The sequence below is a fragment of the Giraffa tippelskirchi genome, chromosome 13, assembly GCF_054371585.1.
Source record: "Giraffa tippelskirchi isolate mGirTip1 chromosome 13, T2T-mGirTip1v1.2.pri, whole genome shotgun sequence".
NCBI lineage: Eukaryota > Metazoa > Chordata > Mammalia > Artiodactyla > Giraffidae > Giraffa > Giraffa tippelskirchi.
Window position 1 is genome coordinate 123,268,885 of NC_137287.1, and position 18,560 is coordinate 123,287,444.

Below are 18,560 nucleotides of genomic sequence, written 5' to 3' on the forward strand. Positions count from 1 at the left end.
TGATAGACGCAAAGTCCGATGCTGTAAAGAGCAATATTGCGTAGGAACCTGGAATGTTAGGTCCATGAATCAAGGCAAATTGGAAGTGGTCAAACAGGAGATGGCAAGAGTGAATGTTGACATTCTGGAATGGGTGAATTTCTTCAGTCAGCTGTTACAATATTTAATATAAATTTTTCTAGCATTTTTCTCTTTGTGTGTGTATTTATAAAAATGTATATAATTATTTCCTCAAATTTGCATACCACAGGTTATGCTGTGCATATACATTTATAAACTGTATCAGAAATTACATTTTCCATGAGCATTTCATACATTTCCCTTGTCGATGGTTTTATAGTACTTGGGTTGATAGCTGAGTTAATGTTTATTTGTTAGAATTGTTTATCATTTTCAGTGTTTTGCTATTACGAAAACATTCCAACAAATGTAATGATAGTATTTTTTCAATTATATTACCTTTTTAAAATTATATTTATTTTTAATTGATTGATGACTGCTTTACAATACTGTTTTGATTTCTGTCATACATCAACATGAATTAGCCATAGCTGTACGTATGTGCCCTTCTTGAACCCAATTTGTATTATCTTAAGTAAGCCAAAAACCTCCTTGCTCCTTAAACCATTAAAGAGAAATTTAAATGTAAATTTAACAACTTTTTCTAATGAAAATAATGTAGTTGACTTGAAGAGTTATTTATTAATACAAGTGAGAAAAATAAGCAAAAAATCAATAAATTAGAAGCAAAGTTACATTCATTTCTCAGTTTTAATTCCTCAATTTGTATATAATTCATTTTATCAAATTTTGTTTAAATGTTCACTTTTTCTCTTGATCACATGAGAAAAACAGTCACAATATGACTGAAATGAACCAGTTGGCATATTTTGAAAGTTGTGAGCTTTATTTTTATGTGTGCAAGGAAGTGCATCCTGTTGGCAGCATTGGGGAAGCGAAATGGAAAGTGTTTGCTGTAGGAAGTTGGGAATCTAAAGTTAGGGTGTCAGTTTAGCCTTTGTTGATCGTGAGTGAGTCTGCTGAATTACAGTTTCCAAATTTATTTATTTAGTTAGCTGTTTAGATGAAAGTATAGTGGACTTACAGTGCTGTGTTAGTTTCTGGTATATAGCAAAGTGATTCGGTTATACAAATATATTTTATATTATATATTATGTTCTGTGTACATGTATATTATTTTATACATTTTTATGTATTTTATGACATATTATAACATGTAATAATTATATTTATAATATGTATTATTTTTCATATACTTTTCCATTATGGTTTATCAAAGGAGATTGAATATAGTTCCCTGTGCTATAGAGTAGGATCTTATTGTTGATCCATTCTATATATAACAGTTTGCATCTGCCAACCCCAAACTCCCAGTCCAACCCTCTGCCCTCTCCCCTTGGCAACCACAAGGGGTCTGTGAGTCTCTGTTTCCAAACTTGCTAAATAAGATGATTATTGTGAATCCTAACTTGTAGACCAGTGAAACGATTGAGAAAATAATAGATGTGAAAATGCTCTATGAACATTTAAGCAATAGACTCTCATTTATTCATTTATTATAAATTAAACTTTGATTTTTAAGATAATTAGATATCTACCAGTTGTAAGAAGTAATGAGAAACACAGGGCTGGAAGAAGCACAAGCCGGAATCAAGATTGCCGGGAGAAATATCAATAACCTCAGATATGCAGATGACACCACCCTTATGGCAGAAAGGGAAAAGGAACTAAAAAGCCTCTTGATGAAAGTGAAAGAGGAGAGTGAGAAAGTTGGCTTAAAGCTCCACATTCAGAAAACTAAGATCATGGCATCCGGTCCCATCACTTCATGGGAAATAGATGGGGAAACAGTGGAAACAGTGGCTGACTTTATTTTTTGGGGCTCCAAAATCACTGCAGATGGTGATTGCAGCCATGAAATTAAAAGACGCTTACTCCTTGGAAGGAAAGTTATGACCAACCTAGACAGCATATTGAAAAGCAGAGACATTACTTTGCCAACAAAGGTCCATTTAGTCAAGGCTATGGTTTTTCCAGTGGGCATGTATGGATGTGAGATTTGGACTACAAAGAAAGCTGATCGCCAAAGAATTGATGCTTTTGAACTGTGGTGTTGGAGAAGACTCTTGAGAGTCTCTTGGACTGCAAGGAGATCCAACCAGTCCATCCTAAAAGAGATCAGTCCTGGGTGTTCATTGGAAGGACTGATGTTGAAGCTGAAACTCCAATACTTTGGCCACCTCATGCGAAGAGTTGACTCATTGGAAAAGACCCTGATGCTGGAAAGGATTGGGGGCAGGAGGAGAAGGGAACGACAGAGGATGAGATGGTTGGATGGCATCACCGACTCGATGGACATGGGTTTGGGTAGACTGCGAGAGTTGGTGATGGTCAGGGAGGCCTGGCGTGTTGCGATTCGTGGGGTCGCAAAGAGTTGGACACGACTGAGCGACTGAACTGAACTGAACTGTAAGAAGTAATATTGAGATACTTTGTATTTTCTACTCAGTTTCCCCTCGAAATATAATCAAAAGTAAGATCTTGCAAAACTGTAAAACAGTAGCATAATCAGGATATTAGCATTACAAATACAATCAAAAATCAAAATGTTTCCATCACTACACGGGTTTGTTCTGTTGACATTTTGTAGATCCATTTTCACCCCAGTAGCATCTCCATCCATAACCTCTGACAGCCAACAACTAATGTTCTCCATTTCTGTAGTTGAGTTATTTCAAAAATGTTACAGAAATAAAACTGTATAGTATGTAACATTTTAAGACTTCTAAAAAATATTCAGCATAATTCCCTCAAGATTCATCAAGATTGTTGCATGTATTAACAATGAAATTACATTGATTAATTTTTAATATTAATCTAGACTTGCATCTTCAAACTGTTGTCATAGTTTGTATATTTTTTATATATACCAGTATATATGTATGTATTGTTGCTGTTGTTCAATCACTAAGTCGTGTCCAACTCTCTGTGACCCCATGGACTGTAGCCCACCAGGCTCTTCCTGTATATATATATTTAAAACATATGTGTGTGTGTGTGTGTGTGTGTGTGTGTGTGTGTGTATAAAACCTTAAAATATAATGTATGAACATCTGACTTTAATTGACCAAAAATAACAGTATAACTTTGGAGTTGGGGATGGATAACTTTAAAACCTTGCTTCCCTGCCCTACCCACTAAAAGGAATATGTTCTGGTCAGTGTAACTCTGGCTACCCTGACAATGTGTAGCATATTTGATGTACTCACAGTATCACCATCATCGTTATTACTGTCATCATCACTATCATCATTAAGGTATACTATATATGAGATTGAATCCAAACATCCATCCATCATTACACTCTCTATTAAGCTTCAGATCATTGATATTTACCAGTAATACCCTCCATAGTCATCTCTCACATCTCAAGTCTACAAATACTGAAGTGATGATAGAGTCTCTTAACTTTGCTCTAAAGTTTTCTGTTCATCAACCATCATGTTTTTTCATAATATGTCACCATTATACAGACAATCATTTTTTAAAATTTTTGTGACTAGTTTACTAAAATCCTTATTTTTATCCACATGTAAAACAGGCAAAATTAAAAAAAAATAATTTTATTGGCTATTTACAAGGTAATCATTTAACTTTTTTGAAATTATGATTGTCCATCTTCAGCACACACAACTTTGTGTCTTGGTAAAATGTGCATAGTTCTGGGGGCATGCGTATTCAGATCAGTTGTGGATGATTGAAATAGAAAACACTGTATTCTCTGCTACCGGATGTGTACTGAATAGATTTAGAAAAATAATTCAATTTTTAAATCACTCTAGAACTCAGTATTTCACCTACTAAATAACTTCAGAAAAACATCTGAAAACAAGAATGGGAATGTATATTGAAATTTTTTATTTCCGGGGCTTTAGCATACTAAGAGAGGTCCATGCTTTTTTCAGATGGGAAGGGGCAACCTACTGTAATCTCATCAATTACTAACTTCTTTTGGACAAAACTTCCTTGGAAAAATAGTACTGACTATTCAAATGTTCATGGTGTATAAAGCATTTTCATTGCAATGAATAACTATCTGTTAGAGTCTTGGAACTTAATTAAATGTCCTGAATTATAACTGTTCACTGGCTGTAAAAGTATTTTCCCTGAGATCTGTGGCTATCTCTCTGCCATATTTTACCTTGTAAGTTTGAACGTGCATTTTTGTAAATCAGGGTCACAATTATTTATATGGCAGTTGCTAAACTTCAATTATTGCTCATTGCTGGTACTAGATTAAGTATACAGATATATATGAAACTGAGCATTTAAAAGCAGTCTAAAAATGTCAGATGAACTTTTTGTGCATTGCTACATGCTATCCTCACACGCCATTTATTTGAATTATCTCATCAAACATGGTTTCTGAAGAGGAAAGTGTGAGAAATCACCAGCTTTTGTGACATTGATCTCCCATTTGGCGGAGGTCTTCACGCAGTTTGTCTCTTCTAACCCTCGAGTTGTTTCAGTCAACCTGCTGCCGACTGTTTGTCACCTGAGAACACAGCCTGTGCTGGGCAGTTCTCAATGACATTAATGTTAGCTTAAAAGCTGCCCCTTAGGTACTTCCTGGAAAATTTAGGGAGTCTGTTCTCTGCCAGAGCAGTATTTCTTTAGGATGAAATTGAAATTTGGTTTGATGGTAAAAAGCACATTTCAGTTCAATGCCTGTGGAAAATTTAAGTGGGAAAGTTTCTAACAGAATCTGCAGTCTGTCTTCAGATCAGAAAAGTAACAACATGGTGTCACCACCTGAGGTTAACAGGGTCTGAATCTTTATGCGTGACTCACACTGTGTCAAAAGAAGTCAGCAGAAGCAAAGAGATGGACTCCTACTCTGTGACCTGGGGCCCAAATCCAGCTTACTGTCTGGTTTTGTACAGTTCATGAGCTAAGAATTTTTTTTTTTCTGGTTACAAAGATTGAATTAAAAATAATATTAATGATGTAAAATTTCTTTGCATTGATCACTAAGGAAGGCTTTCTTGTCTCTTTTTGCTGTTCTTTGGAACTCTGCATTCAAATGGGTATAACTTTCCTTTTCTCCTTTGCCTTTTGCTTCTCTTCTTTTCACAGCTGTTTGTAAGGCCTCCTCAGACAACCATTTTGCCTTTTTCCATTTCTTTTTCTTGGGGATGGTCTTGATCACTGCCTCCTGTACAGTGTCACACAAACCTCCCCCCATAGTTCTTCAGGCACTGTCTCTATCAGATCTAATCCCTTGAATCTATTGATCATTTCAACCGTATAATTGTAAGGGATTTGATTTAGGTCATACTTGAATGGTCTAGTGGTTTTCCCTAGTGTTTTCAATTTCAGTCTGAATTTGTCAATAAGGAGTTCATGATCTGAGCCATAGTCAGCTCCCGGTCTTGTTTTTGCTGACTGTATAGAGCTTCTCCATCTTTGGCTGCAAAGAATATAATCAGTCTGATTTCTGTGTTGACCATCTGGTGATGTCCATGTGTACAGTCTTCTCCTGTGTTGTTGGAAGAGGGTGTTTGCTGTGACCAGTGCATTCTCCTTGTGTGCACCAGGACCCCTCAGAGACTGAGACAGAACTGTGTTTGAGTGTCTCCTGTGGAGGAACAGGTCAGCAGTGAATTTCAGAGGCAGGGGCTCTGGGTGCAGTAGACTTGGGTAGAGCATAAGCCCTCTTGGAGGAGGTCGCCATTAACCCAGCATAGAGCCGCCAAAACTTACACAGACAGGGGAAACCGACTCTTGGAGGACACAAACAAAATCTCGTGTGCATCAGGACCCAGGAGAAAGGAGCAGTGACCCCATAAGAGACTGACCCAGACTTGCCCGTGAGTGTCCAGGAGTCTCTGGCAGAGGTGTGGGTTGGAGGTGGCCTGCTGCAGGGTTGGGGGCACTGAGTGCAGCAGTGTGTGGGGGGGATCTTTTGAAGGGAGTCACCCTTATTTTCCTTCTCTCCACCATAGTTTGACCTCAGGTCAAATAACAGGGAGGGAACACAGTCCCCCCCCCATCAACAGAAAATAGATTAAAGATTTACTGAGCATGGCCCCGCCCATCAGAACAAGACCCAGTTTCCCCCTCAGTCAGTCTGTCCCATCAGGAAGCTTCCATAAGCCTCTTATCCTTCTCCATCAGAGGGCAGAAGGACTGAAAACCACAATCACAGAAAACTAACCAATCTGATTGCATGGACCACAGCCTTGTCGAACTCAGTGAAACTGAGCCATGCCATGTAGGGCCACCCAAGAAGGATGGGTCATGGTGGAGAGTTCTGACAAAACATGGTCCACTGGAGAAGGGAATGGCAAACCACTTCAGTATTCTTGCCTTGAGAACCCCATGAACAGTATGAAAAGGCAAAAAGATAGGACACTGAAAGATGAATTCCCCAGGTCGGTAGGTGCCCAGTATGCTACTGGAGATCAGTGGAGAAATAACTCCAGAAAGAATGAAGAGATGGAGCCAAAGCAAAAAAAACAAACAAAAAGAAAAAAACACCCAGTTGTGGATGTGACTGGTGATAGAAGCAAGGTCTGATGCCATAAAGAACAATACTGCATAGGAACCTGGAATGTTAGGTCCATGAATCAAGGCAAATTGGAAGTGGTCAAACAGGAGTTGGCAAGGGTGAACATTGACATTTTAGGAATCAGTGAACTGAAATGGACCAGAATGGGTGAATTTAACTCAGATGACCATTATATCTACTACTGCGGGCAAGAATCCCTTAGAAGAAATGGAGTAGCCCTCATAAGTCAACAAAAGAGTCTGAAATGCAGTACTTGGATGCAGTCTCAAAAATGACAGAATGATCTCTGTTCATTTCCAAGGCAAACCATTCAACATCACAGTAATCCAAGTCTATGCCCCGACCAGTAATGCTAAAGAAGCTGAAGTTGAACGGTTCTATATGAAGACCTACAAGACCTTCTAGAACTAACACACAAAAAAGATGTCCTTTTCATTATAGGGAACTGGAATGCAAAAGTAGGAAGTCAAGACCTGGAGTAACAGACAAAATTTGGCTTGGAGTACAGAATGAACCAGAGCAAAGGCTAATAGAGTTTTGCCAAGAGAATGCATTTGTCGTAGCAAACTAATATTAGACTATATATAAATATGCACAGATATTTACATATGAAATTTCAACTAGTTTCAAAAATACTAGTTATAATGTATTATACAAAGATGCTTAGATGATGGAAACAGCATAAATATAAAATTTGTAAATATATCAGAAGTGTATTTTCTGTTAAGGGTCAGATGGTGAATAGTTTATGATTGTGGATGATATGGTATCTCTTTCAATTACTTGGCTCCGTTGTAATACAAAAGCACCCATAGACCCTTACACTATGGTGTATTTTTATTTATGAACACTGAGAAAGATTGAAGGTGGAGGAGAAGGGACAACAGAGGGTGAGATGGTCGGATGGCATCCCCGACTCAATGGACATGAGTGTGAGTGAGCTCCGGGAGCTGGTGATGGACAGGGAGGCCTGGCGTGCTGCAAAGAGTCCATGGGATTGCCAAGAGTTAGACACGACTGAGCGACTGAGCTGAACTGAATGTTAGTTTTTAATCACTGTTACAAGCAGAAAGAAAAGGAAGTGTTACTGGTTCAGTGGTGTCCCACCCTTTGCAAACCCATGGACTGGAGCCAACTATAGCCTACCAGGCTCCTCTGTTCATGGGATTTTCCAGACAAGCATAGTGGAGGGGGTAGCCATTCCCTTCGCTAGAGTATCTTCACAACCCATATAGCGACCTGCACCTCCTGCATTGCAGGCAGACTTTCTACCTTCTGAGCCACCATATTTTAATATTAGTTCTGATCATTATTAGAGATAGACACAATTTTAATTGCATCTTTATAGTGTCTGCATTTTAAAAGTTCTGCAAATATGGTCTTTTCTTTTTCTATTGAGAAAATAATTAGACAAATATTTTCTATTGTAAACTTGATACATTATTCAATGTGGAAAATACAAATTGTATAAAATAAGAAAAAGGAAATTATAGTTTCACAATTTAGAGAAACAATTTCAATATGTACACAAATACACACATTTAGTGCCTAGAAAGAAATAAAAAATACACATACTCTCTTTTAAAATAGAATAACAACTCATATAGTATTTATAATCTGCTTTTTATCTTAGAAACAGTCATATGCTGTTACAAGTTATACATTTTCTTTCTAGAAAATTCAGAATATAAAAAAAGGAGATAAAATACATTGCATGGCCACTGGTCACAGATAAGCAATATTGAAGTGTTTATTATTTTGTTGTTTATCTCATCCGTAAGTTATCTTTTTATTATAAATTAACATTTTTGTATATGTGTTTCCACAAATACGCAGTCAGATTTACATGCTACTTGATAATCTTTTTCATTTAACATTCCATTACAAGCATTTTTCCATATCAATAAACCTTTTGTGTCATTTTAATGCTTGAATAAGGATTTAAATGTTTTTTAGCACATAAAACATGAATGCCTTTTACATCAGTAATTATAAAAAATTAGAGCAACCTAAATATTTACCAGAAGCTAGTATGACATCCATATAATTGAACAGTATGTAGCTGGTATATTGTTTGTAGATGAATATTGGTTGCCATGCTGTTGAGAGACTGGCACCACCCTGCACCCTGCTGGCTGGCATTCTTTGCCCTCTGTTCTTTCCATGACCGGCTGCTTATTATTATTCAACTTTCAGTTCAAATGTCACCTCTTCTTAAATACTGTCCCTTATCCCCTAAGCCACAGGCAGCCTCTGTCCCATAGTCCCATTTCACTGCATCTTTTTTACATCTTATAATCTTTCTTCACTTATCAGAATGTGATCACTTTGAGGATGGGAAGTTGTCCTGTCTGTTACTTTTCAGTATCTGGAGTAATGCATGACCCTTATTCACTAGAATATGCTTCACTAAAAAAAAGTATATTCTTAGGTTTAGTACGTCTGTAAAACTGTATGAATAGTTTGCTACCATTAATACAAATATACACATGTGTGTGTGTGTGTGTGTGTGTTCTGCTTAGTGAACACAGATACTGGATAGGGAGTGGACTGGTAGATAAATATGAAGGTAACTCCACGTAACCATCTTGCCTAAATGCCAGATGAAAATGTATTAATGCTAACAGTTATTGTCCTTCATTGGCAGAATGTTACAGGACATCTTTTTAGTCAGATGATAACATATGCTTGACAAGCCCAGCCTTCTTCAGGAGGTGATTTTGAAGCTCGCCTTGCTGTAGCCCCACTCTAACTGAGGCTCAAGCCGTAAGCTGTCCCTCTGTGGTCCCGTTTGGTTTGGTCCACATGTGAAAGCAGTGCTCTCTCTCTCTTTTTGAGTCCTTGTGAGTGCCTGACACTTTACAAGGCTTGGGTCAACAATATCGAACTGGAGACTTGTGGCTTTTGCCCTCATTTGTGATGGAATAAAAAAAATGGGTGTAAGATAAGGAATATCTGGGTGAGGTATACATTTTTGGGCACCTGAAGAAAGGATGTTTTAGAAAGTGACATCTGAGCTGAGAGCTGAGAGAAGAAAGGGAGTCAGCAAGGCTAAGAGCGATTCAGGTGGAGGGAATCCTTTTTGAGGAAGGAAAGAACCAGTGTTTGAAGGGTTCAAAGAACCTCTGTTTGAAGAACAAAGAGCAGAGAGACAGCCGTGTGTGCCCGGACCTTGCGAGTGATGGAGAGGGTGGTGGGAGAGACTCCAGAGCCTCTAAAATGGTAGGAAATACTGCAGTGGGAAGTGTTTGATGGGCACAGAGGAAGACCAAGAGGCACAGACAGAGGTCATGAAGTTCCTTCACAGTCTGTTAATACAGAGGTATTCATTCAGAATCACGGGAAACAGGGGTTCGCGTAGAATGTTGCTCCCTGTGGAGGAATGGTTTAGCAGACCCTAATTTTCCATGAGGTAGATAATCTGCCTGCAGTGCAGGACTTGGGTTATTACTGGGTCAGGAAAATTCCCTGGGAAGGAAATGGCAATCCAGTATTTTTGCCTGGGAAATCCCATGGATGGAAGAGCCTGGCAGGCTGTACTCCATGGGGTCGCAAGAATGGACACAACTTAGTGACTAAGCCACCACCACATATATCACTGCACCAGACTTAAGGGAGCATCTGCTGTTCTAAAAGTGTGGGTTGTTGTCTTGGCTCTCACCAGCTTTTCTGGAGGTTGGTTTTCTTTCTAGAGACTCTGCTGCTTGAAATAATTCGATGGAATTCTCTGATAGTCCTGGCGTGGAGGAAACATTCTGAGCTCAACTACTTCTATTGGCATTTCTAACTATAAATGATTAACTATTTGCTGAATCAAATTTAAAACAGAAAGCAAATATCCTCTGTATTCCCATCTCTGATACATAGTTAACTATGAAATAGATATCCTTCTATTTAAGGGCTTCCCTGGTGGCTCAGTGAGAAAGAACCTGCCTGCCAATGCAAGAGACGTGGGTTCGATCCCTGGGCTGGGAATATCCCTTGGAGCAGGAAATGACAACCCACTCCAGTATTCTTGCCTGGGAAACCCCTGGACAGAGGAGCCTGGCAGACTACAGTCCATGGGGTCAGAAAAGACTTGAACGGGACTTAGCAACTAGACAACTACTTTGCCTTTTTAAATTATTATTATTATTTTATTATTATTATATCAGACTTATGATTTAACTACTTTAAAAAGTTCTTTACTCACTTTTCTATGTAATCTAAACATAGGAGACATCTAGTGCTTATCTTTAAACTAAGTTTAGCATTATACATTGCATCTACCACCCAACTGCACAGATGTGCACACACACATAGATGCACACACACACGGATTCTCAGGGAAATAAGAGATTTTGCTGCAATTATCACAATAAGACCGAATGTTACACATTTTAAATCATTTCTTTCCCATAAATAAGGGCAGTACTCCTGATAACTTCCTTACCTTTGTTTCCTTTTGCTTTTAGCCCTTTTTCCCCCTTGCTTCTCTCCTCTCCTCTAGCTTCTTTCTATCTTATAAATACATACTAGAAACCACAAATCTACTCAGGTTTTCGAAATCCTCAGCATTTTGAGTACAATTGAAAGGATGTATTGTGTAAAATTTCTAGACCTCTAAAGTAGATGCAGCTCCAAAAAACCATATCTGTGACCTCTATTACAGTTTATATAATTTTCTTCTAAAATGTCTCTAACTATTGCTTTTCTACTTGTGTGCTCCACTTTTTCCGTCTTGATTCATATTATGTTCTTTTGAAAGTCTCTCTTCTAACCTTTAATATCATCTTTTTCCTAATTTCAGTATCTTTTCCTTTTCATATATTTTAGGATATCTCTTTGAGCTAACTTCTCCTGTTAGAGAATTGAGTTATTTTAGGCATTTAATCTCCTGTTTGTGATCTTGTTTGGAGAATTCCCATGGATGGAGAAGCCTGGTGGGCCACGTCCACAGGGTCGCAAAGAGTCAGACACGGCTGAGCAGCTAAGCACGGCACAGTACTGGAGTCGGCCTCTTACAGAGTGTCATGTGGATGGAACCAGACAGTTATGTGGCTTCTTAAGACTGACTTCTTTCACCTATCAATATGCATTTAAGATTAATTTGTATCTTTCCTTGAGTCTTATGACTGAATAGGAGTGTTTTATGTGGATGTATCCCAGTGTGTCTGTCTGCTCATCTAGAGAAGGACTTTTGCCATTTATTTGATCTTTTTTAATGGAATGTTTTCTGACTCCTATTTTCACTGTGTAAGTTGTCTTTTGGAAAAGGAAATGGCACCCCACTCCAGTGTTCTTGCCTGGAAAATTCCATGGACAGAGGAGCCTGGTGGGCTACAGTCCATGGAGTCGCAAAAGAGTCAGACACGACTGAGCAACTAAACAACACAACAACAAGCTGTCTTTAGTCACATCAGGACAGTGAATTCCTGAAATGGGTTTCAAATGTGAGTTAATCATCATCTAAAATCTCCCGTCTATGGGGTCGCACAGAGTCGGACACGACTGAAGCGACTTAGCAGCAGCAGCAGCAAAATCTCTCTTGTTCATAAGAATTCATGCTTAGTCTCTCCGTCATGTCCGACACTTCACGACGCTTTGGATTGTAGCCTGCCAGGCTCCTCCGTCCACAGGATTTTTCAGGTAAGAATATTGGCCTGGATCGTCATTTTCCTCCTCCAGGGGATCTTCCCGACCCAGGGATAGAACCCGTGTCTCCCGTGTCTCCTGTGTTGCAGCTGGATTGTTTACCTGCTGAGGCATGGGAGAAGTCCCTGTTTACAAAGTACCTTTTATTCAAGCAACTTTTTCTTTGAACTTTCTTTTGAACTACCAGTAACTTTATTTACCTAATGCCTTTTAAACCTATCATTCAATGATTCGTACTAACTTTATAGACTAGTACAGCTCTCATCAGACCTTTGCAGTAGACTCCTTCTTGGCCCCCTGCCCCTTTTCACACAGTAGGTAAAGAGATCTCTTACGAACATAAACGAGATTATTTTACTCACCAGCTTGAAATTGCCTGTTGGCTTCCCAGCATATTTGGCATAAAATCCAAACTCCTCGCTGCTCAGGAGGCTCTCTGTTGTGTGGCCCTAAATGATCTTGGAAGTCGCACCACCTGTTAATCTCTTTTGCTTCCTTAACGTGGGACAGAGGAGCTCTCTTACGAGGCTTGTTCTCACCGCCTTACTCCAGAAACGCCCTTCTCTCAAAACACCCTTTCTTTGCACCCAGACTTTCTTGCTGTCCTCTTTTCAGTGTTCACTTCTCACCTCAAATGTCTCCTTTTGGCCATGCTTGTCCCCATCACTGTCAACTGCATCTCCATTTTATAGTTTCCATAGCACTTATCACAATCATAAATCATCTAGTTTATGCAATTCTTATTTTTGTTATTCTTTTCCTTTAGATTGGAATCTCTATGAAATGAGGGGCCTCATATGTCTCATTCTTGATTGCATTCTCAGTGCCTAGAACTGTGTAAATATTTGCTGATGGAACAGCTGTTTGCTTGGAGCTAGCGACCTCAGAGGGACACGGTCACAGCTGAGCTCCCTCACCTGTCTAACTGGATTTTCCCCATCAGCACACTCTGAGAGTCAGCACTGTGTAAGCTTCCTGCTCAGTTGAGCCAATGACACCTGATTTAGCCAACTACACCAGAGATCTGGAGATGACCATGATGGTGGTACATGACAGTACCACTGCCCATGACCCCGGGTTCTCCAGCTTCTACCCCTCAAGTTAGGGGATGTTACAAGGATCTTCGTTCTCATGATTTGCTCTTCAAAGTCATGTTGGGTTTTTTCTCAATCCAGGCATGGCTGTAAGTCTTCAAATTTTCTCACTTGTTTAGCTGATCTCCCCATGGTTCACACTGACGATATACATTTTCCCCCAGTTTTATATTTTTTGTTTTTTTTATAATGGAAATCTAAGTGCACCACTGTGTGGCTACAAGCATACATGTGCTCACACTTGGCTGGCAGGTATTAGGAACTGTGTAGGCATAATTCTGTAGGTGGACCCAGTGACCTTTGTTCTCTGATGTTATTCTCACGATTCTCTTACAGATGAAAGGGATTTTGTGAATGCAATTAATCAGTTGAATTTGAGATAGGAAGATTATCAGTGCTCAGTTATATCACATGAATCCTGTAAATGTGGAGTATTTTCTCCAACTGGCAGCAGAAGAGAAAAATTCAGGATGTGAGAGGACTCAACATGGTTATTCTCTATGGAGATGGAGGAGGCCAGGGAATCAGGGCTTGAGAGTGACCTCTGAGATCTGAGAATGGTCCCTGCCAACAACCAGAGAAAACAGGACTCCCAGTCCTATAAACAAAAGGAACTGAATGCTGCCAACAGCCTAAATAACCTTGGAGGCAGAGTCTTCCCTACAGTCTCCAGAAAAGAGTACAATTTTGCCAGTATCTTGATTTTGGCCTGTGAGACCTATTAAGGCCACTGGAACTTCTGACCTGTAGAGATATGAGATAATAAGTGGATATTGTTTCAAGCCACAAAATGTGTGGTGATTTTTGTTTGTTTGTTTTTACACAACAGAAAACTAAGTCAAATATGCCTTTGTCATCATCTTCCCTAGGTAAAATTTTTTTTTACTTTATTTCAGTCCTTTTTATTCTTCTTTTAGTGGAATCGATGTTTAGTTTTTTTTAAAGAATATTTGAATAAGTGAGTTTTCCTTTTCCACACTGATGATTACTGTAACTGCCTAGTTTAACTTTCTATCAGCTGTCTACTTTTTGAAAGTAATTTTGTTTAATAATGGTGTTAATGATTTGCAGACGGAGGGCCACTATTCAATGTCATTGAAACAGTTTTGGGTGCTAAAAACTGACAGAGACATGTGGCTTGTTTGTGAAATTTCCGTGTTTTCTGAAATTCAGTCTCACATTCTGCTCATTCAACACAGAACCTTTAGACTTTGCATTTGTCTTTCAGTGGTTGCTCTCTCATTGTTCATTTGAGCCATGAGTTGCTCGTTTCTGACAAGTGTGTCTTTGGGTCCTGCTTCTAGTTTTGACAGTTACTACAGAGAGGTGCCAGAATAAAGGGTCAAGAAATGCTTGTCCTTCAGTGTAGCACAGCTTTGGTTTTATTGAACTTAAGGTTGCTTTAAAAAGTTTTATAGAGGAATAAAAGTTCAACAGCTAGAGTGCTACCACAAGGACAGAAGAAAATTTGTGGTCTGTAATTTCCATTCCTTTAAATAATCTCGTCTGTCTGGTGTTCTGAGAATCTTAAAGCAAAGCAAGATGCATAGGAGCAAAATAATAACTCTTGGTCATTAACTAGCTGTGCATTGTAGGTAAATTATTTTTCCTCTCTGTGATTTAGTTTTGTTAACTTATTTATTTGATTGTGTATTTTTAGACGGCACTGGACCCGTGTTGCACTGCTCAGGCTTTCTCTAGTTGCGGCGAGTTGGGGGCTACTCTTCGTCGCAGTGTGTGCAGGCTTCTGACTGTGGTGGCTTCTCTTGTTGCAGAGTGCAGTACCGCACCAGCATGTGGACGCTTCTGGACCAAGGAGCGAACCTGTGTCCCCTGCCTTAGCAGACGGATTCTTAACCACTGCACCAGGAGGGAAGTCCTGTGATTTAGTTTTTGCATCTATAAAGTGACACAAATGTGTTAATTACCTAGGAATCCAGTGCTTCTTAAATTTTTTCTCCTAGTAATGGTTTTCAAAGTGTGGCCCCTGGACCACTGGCAGCAGAATTACCTGGGAACTTGTGAGAAATGAATTCCCAAGTCCCAGTACAGACTTCATAAATCAGAAACTCTGGGGGGTGGGCCCAGAAATCTGCATCTTAACAAGTCTCCCAGGGAGTCTCCAAGGCTGATTGCCATTGTCATACCTAACATAATGTTGGCATTAGGCTTGGCATATATTTAGCAAATGTTAGTTGTTAAATCATAGAAATTAACTGGGGGTGGTGGGGCATAGCTCAAAATGTTTTTAGAAGCATGTTATTTGTTTAAAAATCCACGGAGGAATTGTTTTGCATCTTTGCTTACTTTAATATAAAAATATGTCTAAAATTCCTTTTATAATAAGAGAAAAAGAGGTTTTCTCTTCTAAATCATCATGCAAATTTAAGTAAAATGAAAGCTCCAGCAAGAAATGCCATGTCGCTCCTGTAGCTTTGAAGGTCCCCTGGCTCACCTCTGGTTCCTGTCAGTGTGACTTGAGTTTGAGATGCAAGGCCCTGTGGACAGAGGAATCTTTCTGGACTGTCCAAATTTGGTCCCTCTTCCGATGACATTATATTGTCTGTTCCTCACATTCTCAATGGGTTCTTGAGTCAAAGTCTTTGTCGGTCATCACAACAGTCATGTTGGTATTAATATGAGATTTTTAGGAATGGCTAGATGTCAATTCAACTCTCCTCCTCTGTTGGTGCCTGAAGTTTCACCATGAGAAACAGAGTTCTGCTGCATTTCTGGTGGCAGTTTTCTGTATTCTCTATTGAGTTCTCCCCACCCCCCCACTCTCTCTCTATATATATGTATAGTTTTTTTTCAGTTGCTAAGTCATGTCCTCCTTTGTGACCCCATCAAAAGTATGTGAACCGTGAACTTCCAGATGTTCAAGCTGGATTTAGAAAAGTCAGAGGAACCAGAGATCAAATTGCCAACATCTGCTGGATCATCAAAAAAGCAAGAGAGTTACAGAAAAACATCTACTTCTGCTTTATCGACTACGCCAAAGACTTGGACAGTGTGGATCACAACAAACATAATTCTTACAGAGATGGGAATACCAGACCACCTGACCTGTCTCTTGAGAAACCTGTATGCAGGTCAGGAAGCAACAGTTAAAAATGGACATGGAAAAACAGACTAGTTCCAAATAGGGAAAGGAGTATGTCAAGGCTGTATATTGTCACCCTGCTTATTTAACTTATATGCAGAGTACATCATGAGAAATGCTGGGCTAGATGAAGCACAAGCTGGAATCAAGATTGCTGGAAGAAATATCAGTAACCTCAGATATGCAGATGACACCACCCTTATGGCAAAAGTGAAGAAGAAATAAAGAGCCTTTTGATGAAAGTGAAAGAAGAGAGTGAAAATTTGACTTAAAACTCAACGTTCAGAAAACTAAGATCATGGCATCTGGTCCCATCACTTCATGGCAAATAGATGGGAAAACAATGGAAACGGTGACAGACTTTATTTTGGGGGGCTCCAAAATCACTGCAGATGGTGACTGCAGCCATGAAATTAAAAGACACTTGCGCCTTGGAAGAAAAGTTATGACCAACCTAAACAGCATATTAAAAAGCAGAGATATTACTTTGCCAACAAAGGTCCATCTAGTCAAAGCTATGGTTTTTCCAGTAGTTATGTATGGATGTGAGAGTTGGACTATAAAGAAAGTTGAGCACCAAAGAGTTGATGCTTTTGAGCTGTGGTGTTGGAGAAGACTCTTGAGCATCCCTTGGACTGCAAGGAGATCCAACCGGTCCATCCTAAAGGAGATCAGTCCTGAATATTCTTTGGAAGGACTGATGCTGAAGCTGAAACTCCAATACTTTGGCCACCTGATGCGAAGAGCTGACTCATTAGAAAAGAGCCTAATGCTGAGAAAGACTGAGGGTGGGAGGAGAAGGGGACGACAGAGGATGAGACAGCTGGATGGCATCACCAACTTGGTGGACATGAGTTTGAGTAAACTCTGGAAGTTCGTGATGGTCAGGGAGGCCTGGCGTGCTGCAGTCCATGGGGTCGCAAAGAGTCAGACATGACTGAGTAACTGAACTGAAGCTTCCCTATCCTTCACTGTCTCCCTAAGTTTGCTCAGAATCATGTCCATTGAGTCGGTGATACATAAATTTGTATATCCATTGTATAAATATCTTTATAAATTATTACATAAATTATATATACTACTGTTCATAATATATTATTAATATATGATATATTCAATAATATATATAGATATATAAAGATGGATATAAAATGGTTATATATGTGTGTGTGTGTATATATATATAATGGAAACTAGGGAGTGTCCATTTTATAGGATTTTTTTTTTTCAGCAAGTCATTTTGCTTAGTACTCCCGTGTCTAACCAGATCCATTAGCATCTGTTTAAAGAAATTAGTTTAGGTTAAACTTACAAGGCAAGACCACCATCTCTTTCCTCTTGAACTAGAGTTATAAAGGCTTAGTAGAGAACTGAAGGCAGGACTTCTAGATTTTGTTCCTGTTCCATAATCCATTACAATACTATGCATTTTCTCTTTACATGTGTATCACTGACTTTGATACCAGTGAGCCATGGATTTGAATCCTGGTTTGAGCCATTACTAGGTCTATAATCTTGGTCAAGTTGCCTAAGCTCTTTGAGCCTAAGATTTTTTATCTGTAAAATGTGGATAAGAACATCTTGGCGACAGGCGAGCATATGAAGGTATCTGGTACATGATAGTTGTTCAATAAATTTAAACTAATGTGCTGGGCAACAGATAGCAAAATTGGGACAGTCCTGGCTGAGTGATTTTACTGTCCACACAGAGGAGGGCAGGATAGAAAGGAGGGATTGTGGCTCCTCTCCTCACATCCCTTCCCATTGCATCTCATTCTCTTTCCTCAGGTCACGTCGCTTTTCATGTTATTTGTCACATATGCCAACATCACTCTTAGTGTTTAGTGGTGATTTTAATTGCTAAGTTGTGTCCCACTCTTGTGACTGCATGGACTGTTGCCCCCAGGCTCCTCTGTCGACGGGATTGCTCCAGCAAGAATACTGGAGTGGGTTGCCATTTCCTTCTCCAGGGGATCTTCCCCACCCAGGGAGTGAACCCAGGTCTCCTGCACGGCAGGCGGAGCCACCCGGGGGGCCGGTGGACACCACTCTGCGTTGTTTAGGGTTTGGCTTAAATGCTGCCTCGCCTGAAGCCCTTCCCTGACCAGTCTCTGCGCAGCAGCCCCCCTCTGTCAGA

The 18,560-nt window shown here is 39.5% G+C and overlaps 1 long non-coding RNA gene across 2 annotated transcripts in view; it reads left to right on the plus strand.

Moving 5' to 3' along the window:
• The window catches only part of LOC145532423 (uncharacterized), a 600,217-nt gene that overhangs the window by 186,101 nt on the left and 395,556 nt on the right, over window positions 1–18,560 (plus strand). The window lies entirely within an intron of this gene.